Here is a 24145-nt window from a genome sequence, read left to right on the forward strand (position 1 = left end):
TTAAGGCCTGAGAAGGAGTGAGGCAAAGGGAGGAGACAAGGGAGGTGAAGCTTCTAGCTATGTCATTCTCAACTACCTCCAATATCAAACCAAATCAAGACTCTTAAACCCTACATAACTTCATTTGGTCACATCTTATATTTGAGAAGGATGGTGTCTTATTAGTGCTCCTTCGATTATTTCATGATATATTATTATCAATCCATCCAATCAGCTATAGGAAAATGATGATTCCTGAACAATCGAATTAGCAATACGGTCAATTTGCATTGCATTTGGAAACTTGGTTTGAGGTTCATCTCATCGATTCCCATTCATCACAGGATCTTTATCTGATTAGACCTCGATAGAAAACATTGAGATTTCTTGAGCCCCAAGCCCAAATTGTGTAGGCTTCAATCTCCACATATCATAAAGCTTGTATATAGAGTTGAGCATTCTCATGCCATCCAAGAGCTAATGCAGGTGAAGCTTCCAGCTACGGGATGCTCAACTCTATATACAGGCTTTATGATATGTTGAGATTGAAGCCTACACAGTTTGGGCTTGGGGCTCAGGAAATCTCAATGTTTTCTGTCGAGGTCTAATCACATAAAGATCTTGTGATGAATGGGAATTGATGAGATGAACCTCAAACCAAGTGTCCAAATACAATGCAAATCGACCGTATTGCTAATTCGATTGTTCAGGAATCATCTTTGTCCTATAGTCGATTGGATGGCCTGATAATAATATATCATGAAATAATGGAAGGAGCACCAATAAGACACCATCCTGATCAAATATAAGATGTGATCAAATGAAGTTATGCAGGGTTTAGGAGGTTTGATTTGGTTTGATGTAGCTGGAAGCTAGCAAATTTTTTTTTTTAGTTTTACTTTGTATCCGTTGCTATTGGGACATTAGCCACAAGAATTGCGACAGGGTTGCTCTAGCAGCGACACCCAACTTTCGTTGCAATTGCGACATCACCCACAAGAATTGTGATGGGGTCACTATAGTGGTGATGCCCCAACTGTTGTTGCAAGTACCTGGATGTCCGTTACTATTGTAGCATCAGCCCCAAGAATTACAATGGGGTTGATGTCACACTAAAATGGCTGCATAGCGATAGATATGCATCATAATTGCGATGGCAGAGGATAGACATCATAATTTGCGACTAAAAAATAGTGACGTCTATTACTATAGCAGTGGTGACACATTGCTATTGTAATTGCGACACATAGCCATCGCAAATCGATGCCAAATGTATTAGTGATGGGGCTGCTCTATATACAAAGGAGGTGATGATAGAAAAGACACAACATGATAGTGACTGTAATGAAAGTAGCCCTCAATGCCTTGCCTAAACCAAACCAAATGTCAGAGGTGGACTTTTTTTTGTTGAACACTAAAAAGGTAAGATCTACGTCTCAAACCCTCTCAATGGTAGTCATTCACTCTCCCTGTTTGTCTACCATTAGATGGAAAATTCAGCTCCTCGTCTTCATATAGGGAATGCTTACGGTGTAAATATCCAAGAAAAAATTAAAGAAGCACCTTTGCCAAGCATTACATGTGGAGAGAGCTCACTTCAAGTTGCATGGATAATTGAATACTTTTTCTGCTATGATGCCATCTGCAATTATAAAAATGTGATTGTTTTCGTTGGTTAGCTTCGTAGATTGTGCAATTGTAAGGCTGATTGTTTGGATTACGTTTTTAGCCATAGATTTTCTCGACTTGAGAATAGTCCGAAAGGATATCCTCATCGTCCCTCTCAACCTGTGTGTTGCCCTTCTGCATTGTCATTGTAGGCTTATTTTATAGTTATTTCTTTTATTAGATTTTTCTCTGACTCTCAATAGTGGTGCATAAATGAGTCTATCACTAACCAAAAAGATTTTAAAATGATCTATTAGTATAGTGTGATTGACTATTGGGGTATCTATGACAAAACACTATTACAGTTATTGAACCTCCTATCTGTTATAGTCTTCCCCTAGTTTTTAAGGAAAATATAGGGAAATTGTAAGCTATTAATATTTTTATATGGATTATTTTTGGTTTATAATTATTTGATAATGGGGCATATGTTGAATCTTTTGGGCTAAAAGTCAAAGACTGACAGGTATTTATTCTCCTAAAATGTAGGGATATCTATTCTGCCAAATTCATCTTGTGCACTATCTCTACAACATCACTTACAATGTCAAGCTTTACACTCAACAAGAGAGGTTTCATGATGGACTCTTTAAAAACATTTCAATTTTATATACCAATTGTACAATAAATAATCTTTTAAGCATTACCAAAAAAGAGCATAAAACAAAAAGAAATCATAATAGATTTCAGAATTTCAATTCTTCTTCATTAGTATTCACCTACTCTCCTATCAAAGTAAAATTCTCATTTTAAGTACAATATGAAAATCATCTTTTTCTAATAGTTATTTCACAAATAGTGTCAAATTCCAATTATGATCACAATAATACTCTATGAATAATAATATATACTTAAAATATACATCATTTTCAATCCTTCTCTTTTTCAATATCATCCTTATTCATTTTCTAATTTTTTTAAAAAAAATTTGTCTCTCACATATTTTGTTTTCTTCTATTTATAAATTATTTATTAAAGTGATATAAACTTAGAATTCAACTTTATTCATTAATAGGATCTTTTTACTTTGCCATGCATGTTCTTTCTTATATTTCTCATATTTTTATAATTGAATTCACATCCAAATATTTGTTTTTGAAATAAGATATAACTAAAATAAGTTGATATGTGATATTTAGTTTGATTTAATGGTAACAAATATGTAAAATATATTAGTAATTCATTTACTTTAGTGTTGAAATATTAAGGCTTTTTAAATGATAACTTTACATGTAAACTCTTTTTTAGGTTTATGTTGTATAACACATCACTACAAATATGCAAATAGTAACACATGGATCTCAACGTAAATGTACAATAATAAGCTTGAAAAAAAAATCTATCTCTAAAAAATTGGTATGTATGTGTGGAAAGTAACCAACATGTGGGGGAAGAGACCAAGTAGTCGTCTAGGCTAACTTCATGCACATAGAACTCCTAATTCGTATGTTGAAATCTACCAATCTTTTAAATGAACCATTGTAGCTGACTAAAGAGCTTAAGGCTAAGGCTTAGGCATTTTTGCATTTATAGAGCTCTTTGTCGAAGTCATAAAGTACAAAGTGGTCAAAAAGTGCCATTTCAAAATGTTCACCCGGAACCCATTATGCTCACCTCCAATAGCCACTCACTTAGTACTTTTTGCACAAATGGACTAATCAACAACCAAGAAAGCTAAAAAGTGATAAACTATTAGTATATTTGTCATCGATTACTAGTACATGATATCAGTTATTAGTACATGTGTTATCAACTATTAGTACATATGTTATCATTTTTTGGGGCTTTTTGAAAGCGGTAATTAGGGGGATCTATAATGATACTGTATCGGTCATTGGACCCTTTGATGGCTATTGGGTTTCTTCCCCTAATCTAAACCAAAAAATGTGGGAATGAACTAATAAAATTTATAGTAGATTAGAAATTTTTTCTCACATTGAATTTTTATATTTGAAGTTTATTAGGGACTAATAATGTTTTCAAACATCACCAATGAATTTGTTGGATTGAAACTTATTTTCCTTAGTTGAACCCTTAGGACAACTAATTTGTTAGATTGTGTAATGAACCAATGTTTATTATTTATTTATTTATAGATTCTAAAATGTTATTTTAAATAGCACAAATGTATACTAAGTCAACATGTAATGACTATCTAGGATAAAAAACCATTAGAGTGATTTCTATGTTAGGTATGCCTACCTTCAACTGATTGATACAAAGTTCCCAAGAATTTTTTGGAATAAGGTTTGGGTTCAACAATTAACACTTAAGATAAAATTCTTCTAGTGGGCAATGCTCCATGAATGAATCCTAACTATTGATAACCTTAGGAGAAGAGGCTTCCAATTGCCTAATAGATGTTGCCTTTGCAAGTAGACAGAGGAAGATATTTACCATCTTTTTGTATCTTTCTCATTCACAACTTAGACATGGACCTCTATTATGCAAAACTTCAACCTTTCATGGGTTTTGGGAGTTGGAATACACCAATTTATGGATTGGAGCCCCCTGGATATGGATTAGTTAAACCATGCCTATTCATTATGTTTATTTTGTAGAAAATTTAAAGTATAATCTTCTAAATATGAGTCAAATGTGCAATAATGGCTCCGAAGTGTTGTTTGATGTGGCATAAGATGCTTGGACATTTGAATTTTGACAATTTGGTCAAGGTAAGAAAACATCATAATGTGAGAGGTATGCCACTTATTCGTACATATGAAAATAAAATTTGTGAAGGTTTCTAGCATGGTAAACAAACTAAGATTAACTTCTCTTCAAAACAAGACTATCTACTAGGCCTCTACAACTCATGGATACTAATCCATGTAGTCATACAAGGACAAAGTAAATGGAGACATGAAAGTAGTTTAAGCTCCTTGTAGATGATTATACCTTTAAATACCCTTGGTGATATTGTTAAAACATAAATATGAAGATTTTAACATATTGAGGATCTTTAGAAAAATGAAGGAGAAAGAATTAGGTATAAAGATCAAATGCTTGATATCAAATAAGGTTGGTGGGTATTTCTCAAGAGAGATTGAAGATTAATATGAAAAACATGGGATATAAGGAAATATGCATCTATGAGAAAAACTAAGAAAAAGGGGGTGGTAGAGTGGGAAAAACTAGGTGTTGAAGGAAATGGAAAGAATGATGTTGGATGAAGAAAAATCACCATATATGTATTGGAAGGTGGTTTTTCATAAAACAATGTATATTGTAAATAGAGCACAAATAAGGGTGAAGACCAAGAATGATCCATATGAGTTTTGGTATGGTAAGTCTTTATTTGCTAAGAATTTTGGAATATTTGGTAGCAAATGCTTTATTAAAAGACATGATGAAAATATAGAAGCTTTGATTCACATTGTGATTAAGGTATATTTTTAGCATATTGTACACATACTAAGTCTTATAAGTTTTTTAATAATAGAGTGAAAATAATTGTTGAAACTATGCATGTACAAGTTGATGTGAAAGTGGAGGTTAATCAAGAAGTGCATGTTGGTGAAATTAATGTTGAAGAAGCTAATAAGGAAGACAATAAATTAGAATCTAAAACTTAACACTACAACATTTGGGGTCAATTTGTGATGACGGGGTAAATTTTGGTTGATTTTCATTTTATATTTTTGCAATTATCCTCAATCTTGTCACAATACCAATGTTGGTGTCACAATTGCTAAGCCCATGTGAGTATAAAAAAATAAAATAAATAAAATAAAAAAAACACGACAAATCATTATGCATTTGATCGATTGTGATATTGGAGAGTTGCAAAGGTCTTGTCATGCCCTTGCTGATCTGCCATTACCTTGCCATTATAACTTTGATCAATTGATAAATCATTTGATATTGGAGAGTTATGATATTAGAGAGTTGTGAAGGTCTTGTGGTGCCCTAGCTCTACCATTACCTTGTTGTCCCTGCACCCTTGTCTATTGCATTAGGTATTTTTTGTGTTTATCATTTTGGCTTTGGTTTAGGTATTAAATAGCTTAGGTAATAGAGACTTTCTAACTTTGCTACCAAGATTTTTCCACATGCAAATATTCCAAGCCTGCTTCTGCACATATACAAAATGAAACATATCATGAATCCATAGTTACTGTTGGTGTGTCTTATTAAATCCAAAATCAAATGAAACACTATTTCTTGTACTCAACAAAAAAGCAAACTGAGATGGAAATTTTTTTGATAGCTCATATACAAATAATTCCATGCCTTTGATGTTACAAGAAATTTAGAACAAAACTTAAATGGTTATGTATCTGAATGTATAGAAATGACCTCTAATTCCTCTCATAACAACTGTAGTTGCTTTATCAACACACTAGTTGGGCATGTAAGCAGATCAATTTGCATGGTTGTTTTTATCCTTACCAAGCATGGATTCTCCTTACACTGCTCTAAAGTAACTTCACTGCTACAATAGATAATTATGTTTTGTAAATTCAATGACTGCTCATGTGATTTATCATTAACTAAGATAGTTTTGGTAACCAATGCCTACAACATTTGGTTCTATTGTTCTACTAGCTGAGCAACCCACAACTTTAATTCCTTCAAATAGTGTGTAGTAATTGCAAGTATTGAGTTCCTACTGGCATTTTTGTCATTCTATTCATACCATATTTAGAAGTCAAAATCAGCAAGTGTTGCTACAATATAAAGAAAGACAATGCAATACTTATTATACCACTAACTAAGCATTGTTCAATGTGGTAGAAAATGTAGATTTTGCTATCATACCAAGAGTATGTAGGATATAAATCTATATCCAATATCTTGAATTTTGCTATGTAGGATATTGGATAACTCTATATAAAACCCTTGAAAACTTACACCTTGAAATTTATAAAACTGTACAAATTTTCTAATTACTAACATCTTTTCAACTATGTAACATACAAATAGATAGCTACTAATAAAAAAAAAGATCCAAATTCTAGTAAATGACCATCAGAACATAATAATAACAAGGAGCCTCTTAGAATCCTTTTTAAATACATTGAAATGTTTTTTTTAGACTGATATAAAAATTTAAAATATGAAAGAAAATAGAAAATCTAAAATCAAACACTAATTAGGTTGATTCTATGATATTTATCAAACATTAGAAATATGCAAAATTTTCTCATCTAATGCTTAAACAAATTTTTTTTTCCCAAAAAACAAATAAAAACAATGGACAAAAACAAACAAATAATGATATATAGTGCTTCTAAAGAGAATTTAACATAAGGTCTTATAATTTAGTTTATCATTTAATTGCTACACTCCACTTTATTTCTGTATGAGTCCACAAAGTATTTGAATTAAAAAAATTACACTTTTACACAAATTTTAATTTATGTTGATCTATATAATTATGATAATTATCAAGACTAAATTATTAAAATTGAGTGATATCCCTTTCATTTTGTTAGCTTAATGGAATTTGTACAATAGCATGCACAAAGAAATTGTTGGTTGTCCCTTTCCCTCTATTAGTGTACTGGAGCTTCTATGAAAACATTTAATCTGTGCAAAATGGAAAAAATAATGTTTTCTTGTTTTTTGTCACCTCACTTTTATAGGTAGAAGAGACTTAAGATTGAAAAATGTTGTCTAATTCTAATTCTTCTTCCCTACTTGACTATCATACAATCTAACAACTAGGATAGTCACATGGATTGATGTAATAATGTGGGTTTTCATATTACAATTAAGCAAGAATAAGCATCTCTGGTAGTTAGTTAAGTTTAAGGACTAGTGTTTAGTTTAGTTTAAGGACTAGTGTGAGAATGTCGGTTGAGCTCAAGAACTTCAATTGAATTCATTTAGAACATATATCTACTCTCTAAGAGAAATCTAGAGTAACATAATGTCTAATAATTTATTTGAGGATTTAGTCATTGTCTTCCTACAACCTACCTTAATTGCAAAGTTTTCCAGTCCTGAAACTAAAAGCAAAAATATTTCGTAGAATTTAAATGGAGTTCACAAAGATCCAAAGTTAGACAAGAGTAGATCTACTTGCATAACTTGATTTGGTGAGAGGGGAATGTGGATATTAGTGTGGGGTTAGTGATTAAATTGTAGAGAAAAGGAACTAAATAGAATAGTACTCACATAGTCCCATCAAGAGAGGCAAATTCGCAAGCATTGCATAGCTTATGCCCTACATCAATCATGGAAAATAAATACATTTAGCATAATGAAATTGAGAAACACAAGCATACTAAGACAATCACACAAAGAACTTCCAACCCAAAAATCTTTGATGGTTCTATGAATGATCTGCACATTGAAAATCTCCATACATAGTTCATACAACAATAGAATCGAATAAGACCTTCCTCAGGAATACAAGAAGCTATCAAATAGTTTATTTTCTCAAATGATTAAATGTCTGAGTGGATATGAATGCGAGAAAGATAGTCCAAATAAGTAATCAATATGAAATGGGATTTGTGTTGATGCAGTTTATGGTGATATAAATGGAGCATATTTATAGGGGTGAGATGGGATCGCTGGGTGAGAAATGTGAAGAAGAAAGAGCAACAAAATAGATAATGCTTTGTGTTTGATCACACTCTGTGATTAGGAAGAAAGAGTGCTTAAAAAGAAGAAAAATGAAAAATGATAGTTTTTGTAGTTATCATTTGTTTATTGCAGACAACGCATATATAGTGTTTACGCAAACTATATTTCATCTTTATATCAAGTTTCCCAACTTACTTATTGGGATTCATAAAAATAGTGCATATTTACAACAAAAAGAACTCAAATGATATTGTATGGTCAAATTGTATTTATATGTAAGGTTCCATGTAACCTGTAGGCACATTTTAATGCAATTCACTGAAGAAATACATGGTGATTTTAATGTAGTTTAGTGAAGAGATACCTTGTTCAATAATTATACCATCTTCAAAACCATATGTGCAAATATAAACATTAAGTACAACATGTCCAATATTTTTGTAGATATACACATTAATGACACCAAATTTTTCTTTCAAAACCATATGTGCAGATATAAACATTAAGTACAACATGTCCAATATTTTTGCAATTATATACATTAATTACACCAAATTTTTCTTTCAAAACCATATGTGCAAATATAAATATTAAGTACAACATGTCCAATATTTTTGCAGATATACACATTAGTTACACCAAAAATTTCTTTCAAAACCATATGTGCATATATAAATATTAAGTACAACATGTCCAATATACTTGCAGATATACACATTAATTACACCAAATTTTTCTTTCAAAACCATATGTGCAGATATAAACATTAACTACAACCAACTCAATAAGGGTACATGAATAATTTATTCCCATGAAGTAGGATCATGCCAGATAATACAAGGGAATTTGATCAAAATAGGGAGACAATCACTAGATTGTTGTCTGACTTTCAAAGAAAAGACAATGACAAATTTTATTGTCCTTGCAAGAGTTGTAATGACTTTAAGACAAGAAGAATCAAAATCAAAACAACTAAAAGACATTGTAGGGAGAATGGTCACATGGAAGGGGGGTTTGATTATCATCCATTGGTAAGTTGTTTTTTATATTGTTTTCGCAATTAATATATACATATGAACAGCAGAACAAGGGTTTGGTTATCATCACTTTTATATAGGGATTTCTGCAGGGTAGTGTTGCATTTTGTGCCCCCCGCCAAACATTTGAATTTTAAATACTTGCCCGCCCAACGATCACTTCCTGGTTTAATGTTATTTTAAACATCCCAAGAATATCAAAAAATTAAATGATCGAACCTTATATTTTTCTTCCCTGTGCATTTTAATGTTTCTGCGGGCCTGCAAGTCCCCATCGTCAAATTGAGGATGATCAATGGTTGGCGCTATCTCGCTATGGGAAGTTACACGTTGTTTTGCCATAGCGACATAGTGCCTTTCGGCCATGTGTCAGGTGGGTCCTCCTTTTCCTTGATTGTTTCTTCGACGCCAAATTTTGCTAGATCCACGATGGGCGCTATGGCACTATCAAAAAATTTGTGTTCCTCGCCATTAGCAACATAGCGACTAGATGGAAAGTGTTAATGCGGTGACATCAGAAGGAGGGTGGGTCCCAAGTATGCCCCGTCAGATATCAGTGATGAGGATTTGTCAAACAGGTTGGCACGTGGCCAGTTTCTATTGGTTGGTATACTAATAGGTCAGATCCATCTTGCTCATCGCTAGATCTCAAAAAATCAACGGTGGGCGATATCTTGCTATGGAAAGTTGCGAGGATATTATCCATAGCAACATAGCACCTTGGTGACACGTGGCACGGATGACGTAATGGGCTTGCCCTTCTCCAAAGTAATATTACAGCTTGTCCTCGGTGGAAGTTGTCAGGTGGGTCATAGTACGATGATGATATTTCATTGGTCCTTTCAGCCAACTTAGTGTGCAGTTTTACAATTTTCTTGATCACCGTAGATCTAAGGAAATCGACGGTAGGCGCTATCTCGCTATGGAAAGCTATGAGGATATTACCCATAGTGACATAGCGCCATTGTGCCACGTGGATCAGTGGGGCCAAGTCTCGCCAATATGAAGATGCCAGGTTGTGCTAGGTGGTTGCCAAGTGTTTTGTGGGCCCAAAGGTTTTAAGGAGATAGCACAATAATATGGCGAGTCTTCATGATTTTTAGATCAGTCTAAATGCACAATGGGCACTATCTCACTATGGAAAATTGTTTGAAGGATACACATAGTGACATAGTGCCTCGGTGACATGTGTCCCAGTGGGTCCAGTGGAAGCAGTAATAGTTAGCAGCCGACAGTTAATTTGATCGCCGCAATTGGAGTTTAAGGGTTGGGGTAGTTAGTAATGAAAAGAGATGGTCAACCATGTTGGACTCTTGCAAGGTGGCAAGATAAAAGGAGGTTATTGGCCCATGTAGCCCATTTTGGATGCAGAGTTTAGTTGACTTGTTGACCCTACTAATTCAGGTGCTCAGGAATGAAGAGAGTCAGGAGTTTTTATGCGATTTGATCTTCGTGATCAATGCCACCCACTCTAGAATGAATGTTGAATGCAGAAAAGCACTCCACCGCCCCCAGTTGATCCATCTGCCTAATCAGGACAATCAATGGCACCATTTCTATCCTCTTGATCAAGGCATTATTTGAAATAGAAGATCAGATATCATTGCATTTGGATCCGTATCCAGATCTGATTTTCTCCATGATTGTTCTCTGTAGGACTTAATGGCAGGTTGCTGTGAAGTAATTAAAGTTGGAGGACATCTCAATTATACCTGAGCTATAAAGGCAATTTTTGTAAATTTTGTAGTCGTCGTTGACCTTTCTTTGTTTTCTCTGTTACTGCTCTGCAGATTCTCAGTGTAAATTCCCCTATGCCTCTGAACTACATGATTTTTTGTCTTATCTCTTTCAGCCATTGGTATGAAAGTGCAAGAACTCTTTGCCTCTTACTAGTGTTTTGTAGAGATCTATTATCTGCATGACTATATCTCCTTGGCCTACGAATGATAATATAAGTGAATCTCTCTTTCCTTGTGTCATTCATCTTGGTCTTCTGATCTGCATGTGATTATTAGATTAAAGCAAGTCTAAATGTGTATATCCTTAGTTTCATTTTGGTTCAGTAGTGCATAAATGGACAGATTTTGGTCTGAACATTCTATTTTGGTGCATCACCTCTTTAGATTAGATTGGGTAGATTTTCTTTCATGCTCTCCTTCTCCCTTTTCCTCTCCAAGAGTAGTTAGGTGCGCCCTAATAGTAAGAGGAAGCCGGCCTTCTCTGAAGACTCAACCTCATAGTTCAAGTCCCACAGCTTGGAGGTTATTTTCATGTTTCACTAGGTTGTCCTCATGCATAGGCTTTGGACAAGGGTGCAAACCTAAGTGACAATAGGTAGTGCGTGATATGAACCACCACATCTCAGAGGAACATGGAGGTGTGAGTATTGAAGGAGAACATCATGATCCCATGGAAGATGGCAATCATGCCCTAGAAAACACATTTGAAGATAATGGTATGAGTGCATTGATCCATGACACATTTGGTACTACTGTTGTTGTTGTTGATGATGATGATGATGATTATGATGAGGATGACATTGAGGCCATCCATGATATACCTCTACTTGAGAAGGAAAACAACCCTAGTCCTTTACAAAGGATCCCATTCAACTCTTCCCTCTATTGTATTGTTGGTGAATCTGAAGGTTATGAATGGTTTATCCAACATAACAATGTCATGTATGCTAAGGTTTTTCATATACGTCATTATAGTCCATAAAAGTTAAAACATGTACCATTAATATTGTTTATACTAATGACTTATATTATTTATTGTAGATTGATAGGTGACTATTTATTACCACCATCAAATATTCTCCCTCACTTGTACCAAGAATTATGTGCCACTATGAAACATATTGGAATGGAGTATCAAGTAATAGATGCTTGTTCTAAAGAACATGTTATTTATCGTAAAGGAAACAAAAATGCAATAGAATACCTTGGGTTCCATACAAGCAGATATTGAGATGATCAAGTGACAAAAAAGGTGCCTTGCAAGGTTCTTTGTTACATCCCCATTATTTCGCATCTTAAATGATTATTCAGGTGCACTAGGTTGGAACAATTTATGGATTACCATGCATGTAATAGAAGACGAGATGACATTATTTGAATGCTTGCAGATGGTTCAACATTTATGGACATAGAGGTAAAGTGGCCACACTTTAAAGAAGAACCTTGAAATCTCAAGCTTTCTTTGGCAACTAACGATGTCAATCCATTTGGAGAGATGAGATCTATTTACTCGTTGTGGCCTATTTTTGTTATCAGTAATAACCTTCCTTCATGGATGTCAATAAAGAGGGAGCACATTATTCTAGAAATGATTATTCTAGGTATTTTATTGTTGTCTACATGTAATTATAAGTCTTGGAATGAAACAACCACAATAATTATCTGATGTTGTTCATTCAACTAGGTAAGTACCAAGTGAAAGATATGAATGTATATATTGTGCCTCTTATCAATGAGTTGTTGGTGTTATGGAATGGTTTCACTATGTTTGATATCTCTAAACCAATTGGACAAAAGTAATTTCAATTCCATGCAATGCTTGTGTGGACATTTCATGATGCCCTAGGGTTAACACATTTCTATGGTATGTTATGCTGAAATTTAGTTGTACGCGATAATACTAATTCCAAAAGTGAACATATCTAATCTAATTATATCATTATCTTGTAGGTCTTGAAACAAAGGAAAAATTTGCATGTCCAATGTGTGGTCCAAAGATGAAATAATGTCATTCTAAAATTTTAAGAAAGAAGGTGTTTGATGAGAATAGGCACTTACTCCACAGAAATCATAAGTATCAAAGTGTCAAAAAATATCTTTTCAATGGGAAAGAATAGACTACATCAAAGCCATGAAGAATGACACCTCATCTATGGTAGTTGGAATATAATTGAATTCGAGGTAGTATCACTTCACCTATGGTTTATGTTTGGAAATTATGTATTTTGATTGTGTTTTGTTGGATAATTATGCAATTGATGATCGTGAAAGTCGTCAAGGCATCACTGACCACCTTCCAAAGGGACTAAAATGTTATCTCAGCAAATTTAGTAGGCTTCCCTACTACGAGAAGCTACAAATTGTACATTTGTTTGAGCCATGTAATAGATTGGTGTAAAGATTAAAATAACCTTGAAGCTTTGAAGTCTCCTTATTTCCCACACAATTGAACCTAGAAAATTGTTGTTGTCCAAAGATCAAGTTGTGTGAGGAATGATAGAGTACCAATTGAAGGGGAAATAGAATCCTCTAATTGCATATCTTTTAGCTCAAGCAATTATACCCTATTTCTTGTTGGATATAGGTAATACCAGTCCAATTAAAGAAGTGAACATTAGGGACCCATTTTTGTACGGAATGGAGAGGATCCAATATGATGGACTTCTTCCATAAGGATTTTCTCATCAATGATTATGCAAGTACAAGAGTCCATGGCAAGAAGTAGAATAAAACACATCCTTAATAGGGTTTTTATCTTGCTTAGTTGGGTGCTATGTTATTCACCAAGGATTTGGGGAGTCCTTTTAGATACACCAGTCCCCCATGAATTTGTGTGCATCACTCTAGATCTAGGCTTTTCAGTTTCACAAGGCCCACAAGGGAAAGGAAGCCAGCTGGAGTTATTGCATTGCTTCTTTTAAAATTGAGGGTGAATAAGTTTGTAAAATAGTATTGTAAAACCTTCCACATATCCTAGACCAACATCAAAAAGGTAGTTACAGTAATTGAAGTTGAGTAGATACAAATTTTCTCACAATTTGTTTTCACAGAGAGATCCATAAGGGTCCCTTTGGTTCATGGAAGATGAAAGGAATTGGCTTTTTCAAAATCTAGATTTGAAATTTTTTGCATTTATTTCAAAATTAGAAAAATTGGATTAGAATACCAGACTTCTAATTTTTTCTCAAAACCAGGTTTTTCGACTTCCTACTAGGAAGTAGGAATTGAAAATCAAAACCTGGCTATGTAATATCTTTGAGAGCAGATTGTTCAATGTTGGGATTCTTGACTAGTCTGATCTTAATGTATGACTTTTCATGATTGCCAGCATCGCCACCTTCAATGTAGTGGTTGTGTTTCTTCTTCAGCCCATTGGATGGAGCGACGTGTTTAAATGGCCACAAAAAGTTGTTCTCTTTCATGAAGTTGGGGCCAACAGTAACAATCTCATGGATAAGATCTTCAATACTGATTATGCCATATTTACCTAAAACTTGTTGACAAGCAACAAGGTAGAAATGATAAGCATTGGGAAATCATACTAACTAACACAAAAAGGCATCATGAACACAAGTACCTTTTCAATGATAGAGTTATCAGTCAAAGAAATCCACTGCTTATCAACGTTTTCATAACCTCTCTTGTAAACCAACTTTCTTATGCTTTTTAAATTTGGATATCTAGACAGAATTAAGCAAGAGAATTATAAAATAACAATAGAAACAAGAATCTATGAAATAAGAAAAAAATTGATCTACATAATGCTTGTAATTGATGAACATACCCAAAGGTCACATATGGATCAACCTAATGCAACTTGTTCATAGTTGCTTTGTTCACTTTTAGAAACACGTCATTGAAGATATGAAATGAAGTGCCATAGAAAGTCAATATCATTAGAATATTGTATATACATCCAAAAGTGATCAAGTTAACCACTATTTGAGAAGCAAAAAGTGCAAAAGGGATAGGTCAAGCTGAAAAAGGACCAACCTACCTCAAATGAAAAAGTCACAAAATTGTTCTTGTCTTTGGATACATATCATTGATACCTGAACAAGAGCAATAAGAAACTCAATAAATGAAAAAAACTACTTAAAAACTTATATTAAAATTTGGGGAAGACTAATAATTTTGTGTTCCTCTTTATTTAAAATAGAAGAGATGTAAATATATTATAATAAAATCTTGAAAAAAATATTTTCTATTTTTTATGAAAACTAGACTAGAGAGCTAATAGTCTACCAAATCTATCATTATATAAAGACCAAGAAAGTAGAAGGTATATAGATACTATAGACTATCTACTTACCCACAGATATGAATAATGAAGAATAGTTTAGCTTCTGGCTCAACATAAAAGACTCCTTTCATTTTTGCCTCTCTCTTATATCTGATAACCTCTCATTCCTGATTTTTGTCACAAAGTACACAAGAAACTTAAAAAGGTACATTCCTCAACCCTAGATGGCATGATGACACATCAATAAAAAACCTAGCAATTTATTAAAGGATTCACATACTCCTTGGTGACACATACATTGGTATAGACTTAACACTAGATGGAATGGTGACACATCGTTCACAAATCAAGCAATTTATTACCTACTCCATATACTCCTTTGAATATTCCTTAGCCCTCCTAAATACCAGTTTGTGGTTTGTAGCATTTTTTACTTTTGCAACTTCCAACTACTACTTCTTGTCATTCTCCAATTCTTCATTTCTTTTCCTGTTCTTGAGACTTGACTCAAGAAAAAGCTTTGCCTCCTTCAAACTCATATCTGAAATGATAGAAAATTTTATTTAAAAAAAATAAAATTCAGCTAGTTGTCACAATTGCGATGACATGATCCAATGGCTAGTTGTCACATGCACATCACAATTATTGCAAAACCATCACTTCCAAAACACAATTGTCACATGGATGTCATAATTGTAGCAGTGGACTGGAAGCTTACGGTGTCAAGGAGCCAAGGAAGAAGAAGAGGACACATAGGTTCAAGCACCATTGACACTAACAAAAGGTTAGGGAGAGGATCAACAAGAGGAGGAAATAGAAACTGAAGAAGGTGTTGAGGAAGAAGAAGTTGAGCAAGCACCTATTCCTACTGATAGGAAGAAAAGAAAGGCAAAGACACAAGTAGTAATAAAACCAAAGAAGGTTGCAAAACCTAGTCAGCCCAAACCAACAACACTTACCACAAGGGCTAGTATACGAGTCACTTTATAGAAGGCTAAAGAGGTAGCCAAACCTAAAGAGTGAGATATTTGGAGCATAGAAAAGACCAAGAAGAAAGTATGTTGCTTAGGCTAAATCTGATGAAGAGAAGACTGAATCTAATGAAAACAACCAATTCCAAGTGGTGAGTCACAGTCCCTCCTCAGACCTAGATAATTTATGTAAGAACATTAGAAACAATGTTGATTTTTCAGGTTTCTCTCATATTGAATTTGATAATCTTTGAAAGATTGAGAAGAATGAAGTAGAGGAGGCAATATATGCCATGATAGCTACTTTTAAGAAAGCTCCTCTAGAAATTTCCAACTCCATACCTAAGAGTATATATGATAGAGTTGAGCAAAAATGGCACTATTGTTTAGACACAGAGAAGTAGATTAGGGAGATAGCCCTCGCTCAAGTTATGCTATAACTTAGCAAGGAAAAAATTTCTAAAGCCATAAAGAAATATGTTGTGAGATTTTTACCTAAGTATAGGGCATTTAGCATATTATAGAACAACACAGAGGATGTTGTACTAAAGTCCAAATAAATGTGGAAGATTACATATGGACTGGCCATAGCCAAAGATGATGAACAAGAACCTATTGAGGTAAAAGATGATGAATAAGATGAAAAATGATAATGAACAAGGCATGGTTGAGGGAGGCATTGATATGAATATTGATGATTAGGAATTTAGCTAAGGAAGAGTAGCAACCATATCAAAGTGTACAAGATACACAAATGCCAAGTGTTAGCCCTCCATAGGTGATAAGTAAAGGAAGATTCGAAAAGGATACTTATCTAATCTATACTAGAGGCCAAATTATGTGACAACCCTGTATTGGTAAGTGTAGATGAAATTCATAATTCAGAGACTATGATTGTAGGGGAGGAAGTGAAAACACAAGAAACACCTACAATTACTCCTCAAGTCACAAGTGTACAACCTTCACAACCCTTATTTGTATAAAAAAAGAAGGAGACAACAAGTTATACTATCAGTACACTAATGGAAGGCACTCCAATCTCAAAAAATGTACAAGAATCTAAAAAAAGACAAGGTTGAGACAGTTGGAGAAGACAAGGTGGAAACACTAGTAAATGATGGAACACAAAGCCAAATAGTTCAGGTAGATGCACTTGCATCTCTAGTACAAGATCAAGGTGCAACTAAAATCAAAGAGGTAGGAAAGGACAAGTTTGAAGAGACAAATTTGGCACCCAAGCTAAAAGAGCTAGTAGCAACTCAAGCACTGGTGACATTACCAAAGTTAGAAACTCCTTCCAGTCAAACTCTTCAGAAGCTGAGCACATATGCTAAAACGTTGCAATTCTCAGTGCTAAGTCCTAGCTCATCTAAGGCAGAAGAGGTAATTACTTATGGAGATGTTAGCCTAGATGAAGAAATTGTATTGCCCAAGTTTGATTATGCAGCAATAACAATTGAGTAGATGGGTATACTAAAAGAGGCCCTAGCAAGGAAGAAACATCAAGAACTTCTCAAAAGGGAGCATAGGCAGAAGCAAGCTTTGATTGAGATCAAAAACATTTTCTTAGATGCATTCAGTTTTCCTACTCCAGATGAAAAAAAGCCTATCATTGAACAATTAACCAACATAGTGGAAAGAGTAAGTGAACAAGACCTAGATACTAATGTCAAATTATTAGAATGGTCTGAGAAGAAGTTTTAAAACAAAGTGAATGAGAATATATCTAGTGATATTTCACTAACATAGGTTACATTGGCAACTAAGATAGATAGTGTGAAGAAGGTACTAGAGAACATTTTCTCTCTGTACACCAAACTATGTAATCCTACACTCTTCACACAAGAGATAAGGAATCACATCCCAAGTTTGGAGAGTCAAAGGCAGTCATCCGGTGCCAAATTGCCCATGACTCCAGCTCAAAATGAGAAACACTTTAGGACCCTTTTATAATCCCAAAGTCATTTAGCAACATTACAAGAAAATGAAGCCAACATAAGGGCTAAACTGATTAGCATTCAATCTACATTGAGTCCTCATATGGAGATTTTACACAAGGAGCTAGGTTATGCAGAAACAATTATGAAGAAAGATGTCAATCTTTCTATGTTAGATCACTTAGTACACCTTGCTATCGAGCTAGCCATCCAAATTAAGTCTTTGGAGGTAGCATGTGATAATTGAGATGCAACTCTTAAAATTGTGCTTGAGGTCCACAAATATTTTTTGGACAAATACACTATTGGTGTATAACCCATTGACATTAGTGTCAAAAGGAGGGAGTAAGAGCAATGGGGGAGTAGGAGCAAGTGGGAGAGAAAGCAAGCAGAAAATAGAGAAAGAGTATTAGTTAAGGAAAACCTACTTACCAGGTGAAAGCTTTTGATAAAGAGTATATTAAAATACAAAACATATCAAAAAACTCAAGGGGAGTTATAAGGTTTTGAGGTATAATTCATGTTGCAAAATTTTGAAAATTTGAAATTTTATATAGAAGCCGAATAGTCATTTATGTTATGCTCATAAGAATAAGAGTATTAATGCATGACCAAGTGTTTTTTACTCTCATGTCAAAGGGGGAGATTGTTAATCTTAGATTGGTTTTGACAAGTGAGTGTCTATACACTTAAGTCATTTACTTAGTTCATGCTGAACAAGTAACATATGATAACCAAAACATGTAAATTAGAGCATGCAAAGTAAATAGTGAGTGACGAGTCACTCAAGTACGGAGTAGATAGTATGTGCTAAGTAATTCATGAACCAAGCAAGAAATGCATGCTAAGTCATTCAGATGTCAAGTGATAGCATTGAAGTCACAGTATGTGTCGAGCACTAGGGACTTTAGATGCCGAGTAACACAATTTTGTCATAGTTTTTTGTGGTGGCACAAACTACTATGTAAACCATTTTTGGGCCAACTTAAGGATTGAATTATGATATTTTGGTGATGAGGACGAATCTTAAGTGGGAATCCCTATGTATTACATGCATCCAATTAGGTAAAAGGAAGGTTTAAGTGGCAATATGGATGAATCACATCCGTTGATTCATACCTAACCCTAAGTCACCTAGGTCTTCTTAAGGAGGAAAAACCCTAAACTCCATGTGTGTGAAAAGAATGAATGAATGATCAAGGAGAGTTTTGCAAGTGCAAACCGGGACATTCATGGTGACCAAGGCATTATGATCTGAATTGAATTGCATAATTAGTTAAACGATAATAGAGGAAGGAAATAGTGAACATTAGAGAGACATCTAATCAAGAAGGATCATGTACACAACAGAATAGAGGTGATCTATCATCAAGCATTAGAGTGCTAATCGTAGGATCATTGCTGAGACATTCTAATAGGTGAATCAATTAAATCTCTTAACAAAGTAGTCCTAACACGGTGTATTGAAATCCTCTAACAAGGTGCTTACTTAATTGTGAGTTGAAGTCCTTTAATCAGGCACACTTCTAACAGGGTGTTGAAATCCTCTAATAGGGTGAGACCTAACAGTCTTTGTAAGCCTTTAATAGGGAAAACCTTTCATAGGATAGATCATGTTTCATGATCAAACATTGTAACTGTCATTGGATACACTTTATTACTACATTAGTGAAGATTTGTGGGTGTCATCCCCAACCTAGTTTTAACCTTCTCATTGGAGGGTTTCTAGGCAATCATATCTTGTGTCATGTATGTGTGAATGCTTACTTGTTTACATGCTTTAGATGTATATGCTTTACATGGTATTTTAGTTTACTTATTGAAAATGTGAGATAGATGTGTGGTGAATGTTTTATGGGTTAAAGTTTAAAGTACTAATTCACCCCCCCTTTCAGAGTTTATCTTTCCTATTGTAATTCTAACAACTTCTCTCTCTCTCTCTCTCTCTCTCTCTCTCTCTCTCTCTCTCTCTCTCTCTCTCTCTCTCTCTCTCTCTCTCTCTCTCTCTCTCCCTTGTCATGATTATGGAAAACAATAGCATACAAATCCTCACTAAAAGTAGGTGAAATGGACAACACCTATCCATACTAAGGCTAAAACATTACAACATAGATTAAAGGAGAAGAATCTCTCGTCCATCCACCAAAAATGACCCAAATTCATCAAATAGTCACTATATTCTCAAATACATACTTAAAGAGGAACATCAATGGGAAGGAAATCAACCACTCATCTCTATTTGCTAATCCAGCTATCTAAAAAATACTCCTTCCAAAAGCCTAAACTGGAGACAATAGAATACAAGTCCCCACCAAACCCTAGCTTCATCATCATCCCCACTCTTCTCCTCCAAAATCCATTACTAGTTCATGCCACTATAGAAAACTATATTGTCAATAAAATATTTCTCAAAGGAGAAATAAGAAAAAGAAAGACCAATCCTATATACATATACTGCACCATGAGAAGGAAAAGAAACTCTCATCTTTCCTTTCCACATTTATGAAAAATAGTGACCTAGATAAATCCTCAACTTTATTGTCTATAAAAAAACAAGAAAAGATATCAACCCTTATATCTCCAATCTAGAGCAAAGAATTCCATTTTTTTGGGGGGATAGAAAGAAAGCTAGAATATTCCTTACATGCATCTCCACTACAAAATAAATAGAGAAAGTCCAAAGAATCCACTATATTGACAATCTCATCAAACATATTCTCAATCCTTTTATGTCTATGGTTTGTCGCAAAAATAGCTCACACAAGCCCAAGATAAGGAGAGGGGTACAAAGGAGGATATAAAATCCTTTCTTAGAGTGATCAAAGCCCCCATCTTCAAAAAATTCTCCCATAGTTTAAAGAAGAAAGTCTGGCATTAAACAATGGGATTCCAAATGTCAAGGCTACATAAAGGGGAACTTAGATTCCACCATCTTCATTTGAGTCTCCCTACTCAATAAAATTCAAAAAAACCCTAGTTCCCCCTCCTCTTTTTGTACTTCTTCTCTTCCTCTCAATCCTTTTATCTTAAAAAAAAATGAAACTATCTATCTATGTTGTGTTTAGTTGAAATAATCTTCCTTTTAATTCAAGTGATATAAGAACTTGTTTTCTTTTATTCTTCTACTATTTAGTCCTTTCACACAATTTTAACAATATAATAAATAATAATAATAAATTCTAACTCGTAATATACTAGGTTCATTAATCTCTATAAACGCCTCATGCAAAGACTTTTATTATAATGATTAATTAAAGAATATATGTATGTAATTTATTTATGAGATAATAACATCAACTATTGCATAAGGGGGCTATACCATCTTAAATTGGGAAAAATTTAATTTAATGATGGCTTAGCATCCATTTAATGGAATTTTATCATTCATTTGTAGTTCTCCCATTTGATCTCATTTCTCCTAAATAGAATTAGGGTAGGACCTATTAGATCCTCCTTAGTATTCCTATTCCATGACACAAAACTTGAAGTAGGATAAACCCACTTGGGTCCTCCCTTAACTGCCACCAATCACTCAAATATATTATCCAATCTGAAATAGACTTTTCTAAAAAAAATCACTTGATTTCTAACAATTGAAAACAGTGTTGGGACCCCGAGATAATCTTAAAGGATTTTGGGCTAGGTTGGTACGGATACAGTGTGGCCTTGATTTCCCAATTAGGGATGCAATATGTCCCTACTTGGGACCTACTTTGGGTCCTCTTCCTAGGCCCTAAGTCTGGGTTAATTTGAGGTGCAAAACTCAATAAGGTCCAGTTAGTTGGTGGGAGAAATATTATTTTGGGCCTTTTATAAGCCCATCCATTTTCCTCATTTTGCGTCATGCATTCACAATATTATTTCACATGCACTACCACCCAAGCCTTCAAGACTTCAAGCATTCAAGTTTTCAAGCATCCAAGCTATATTCGAGCTCATTTAAGGATATGTTTTTGCAAGTCATTAGAGAAGAGATCTCTTGCACTCAAGGTGCTTTCAAGGAGCTTTAACGAGTTCATTTGGGGGCTTCATCATATCTTCCATGTTCATGCTACAAGCTTTCAAGATATAGCTTCCATAATTGATGATAGTGAAGCTAGTGATCAAGAGAGGGTTTCTACTTGTATTCATCCTTCTTCTTCATTCACATTCCTCTTGATAGTGAAGCTAGTGATCAAGAGAGGGTTTCTAATTGTATTCGTGCATTTAGTATAGATTCCCAACAGTTATTTCAATTTCAATTTTACTTTCTAAACTGGGGTTTTGACCAATGCTAACCCCTCATCAACAAAATAAAACTATCATTTTTTGCAAGTTGAATTTCTTGGAAGGAAAAACATGTTGCAGATTCAGATACCCATTTCATCGTACTTCAAATATTTGGAAAGTGTTTCATGATTGTGTACTACAAAGTGGGGATGCATTGCAACCCTAGCAAGTCGACCCTGCTACCTAAAGTAGACACTGCTGACAAAACTTGACTCTAACAGATAACCAAACAATTTTTGAGTTTTGTAGATCTCATAGTTTTTGGTCTAGAGCACAAGAATCACAAATTTCAAAGATTATTTTATATCTCATTTATATGTTTGTATTTCAAAATGTGAGTTTTTTTTCCATCTCTATTTCAATACACATTTCCATTTCTTTACACTCAGCTCTATATTGTATATCTATCTTCATAAAACCCTCTTTTTGTGGAGGTGAGGGAGAAGTAATTCAAAGTAGTTCACCCTTTTGTATTAGGTTACAAATTTACACTTGATCTTGTGTTAGTCAAGCCAACATTAGTAGGTGAATCTTGATTTTCACCCTTCATATGTACATAGGGTAGTGGATTCATTTTCTCATCTTGTACAAGGACATGTTAAGTAATTGATATCAAATGATAATGTTAATATATTCTTGCATTTTTCATATAATGGTTCGATTTGCAACTAGTGGGAAGAGATTTATCTTATTATAATTTACATCTCTTAAATGGATTCAACATTTTCTAACCTTTTCAAATTTATAGTTTAATATCATCTATTTTTTCTTCAATGCATTAAATTTTATACAGCCATGACCAATATTAAATTACCAGATTATAAGAATAACTAGATTCTCTAGAATAAAGAAAACAAGAGGAGATTGGTATAGAGTATTCAAATTCTAGAATCATGAATACATCTAAAAGCCTTTTGACTAAAGTTTAGGCCTACTATTGCAGATAAAGTCTTCTTTAGTTCTGATTTGGTAAATGGGTAATTTTATTTTTGAAAGAGACATAAAAAGAGAAAACTGGGGCAATTTGCTAACTATTTTGTGTGCAATAAAATTCACATCTATATCTGTGCTAATAAGGACACTTCAAGAAGAGAGATTTCTTATTGAATGTTCCTTCTTCACATAAATTTCTTTTGATAAATTAGAAACCAAATATGCCCATGAACAAAATCTTAAATAATGCTTCTATCATATGAAATATAATACACAAGTTAGAGTAAAATACGTACAGATTAAATGTTAAACCTTTTTAATTAAGAGGAAAATTTGACAAAGGAGACAAATTATGGTACTCAAAACTACAACAACTCCAATGAAACACACTTATCAAAATTAAAATTAAGAATAATTTCATAATACTTTGTATAAAATATGAAAACTCCATTATTAATCAATTATAAGGAATTGTAAATCTCAACATAAACAGTAAATGCATGACTTTTGACTTTTTTGTGAGTGAAATCATATTCCTTAAGATAATATCAAACATATGAGAATATTAGGTTATATCAATTGAAAACATTATTAATATGTTTTATTTTGTATTGTTAATAAATCAATCTTTTCAATAAAATAAAAAATATATAAATTAGGTAATAATTGAATGTGTTTTTCCAAATGAAACTATTAGATGTTAGTTCTTTTTTTCTTTATAGTATATTAGAATATTGAAAGGTCATATATGGATATTTGTAGGATCATGGTATGCCAAAAAGTGACAATGTAAAAATGATGTCATAATTGCTAGACTAATTGAAAAATAACT

General features: G+C 33.8%; 1 pseudogene; it reads right to left on the minus strand.

The window, feature by feature from the left end:
* Positions 1–14202: 14202 nt before the first annotated feature.
* LOC149531352 (large ribosomal subunit protein uL30y-like) lies at positions 14203–15742 on the minus strand (annotated as a pseudogene).
* Positions 15743–24145: the final 8403 nt, after the last annotated feature.

Source organism: Cupressus sempervirens, chromosome 11 (assembly GCF_028749045.1).
Source record: "Cupressus sempervirens isolate cs-2001-9-10 chromosome 11, ASM2874904v1, whole genome shotgun sequence".
Taxonomy (NCBI): domain Eukaryota; kingdom Viridiplantae; phylum Streptophyta; class Pinopsida; order Cupressales; family Cupressaceae; genus Cupressus; species Cupressus sempervirens.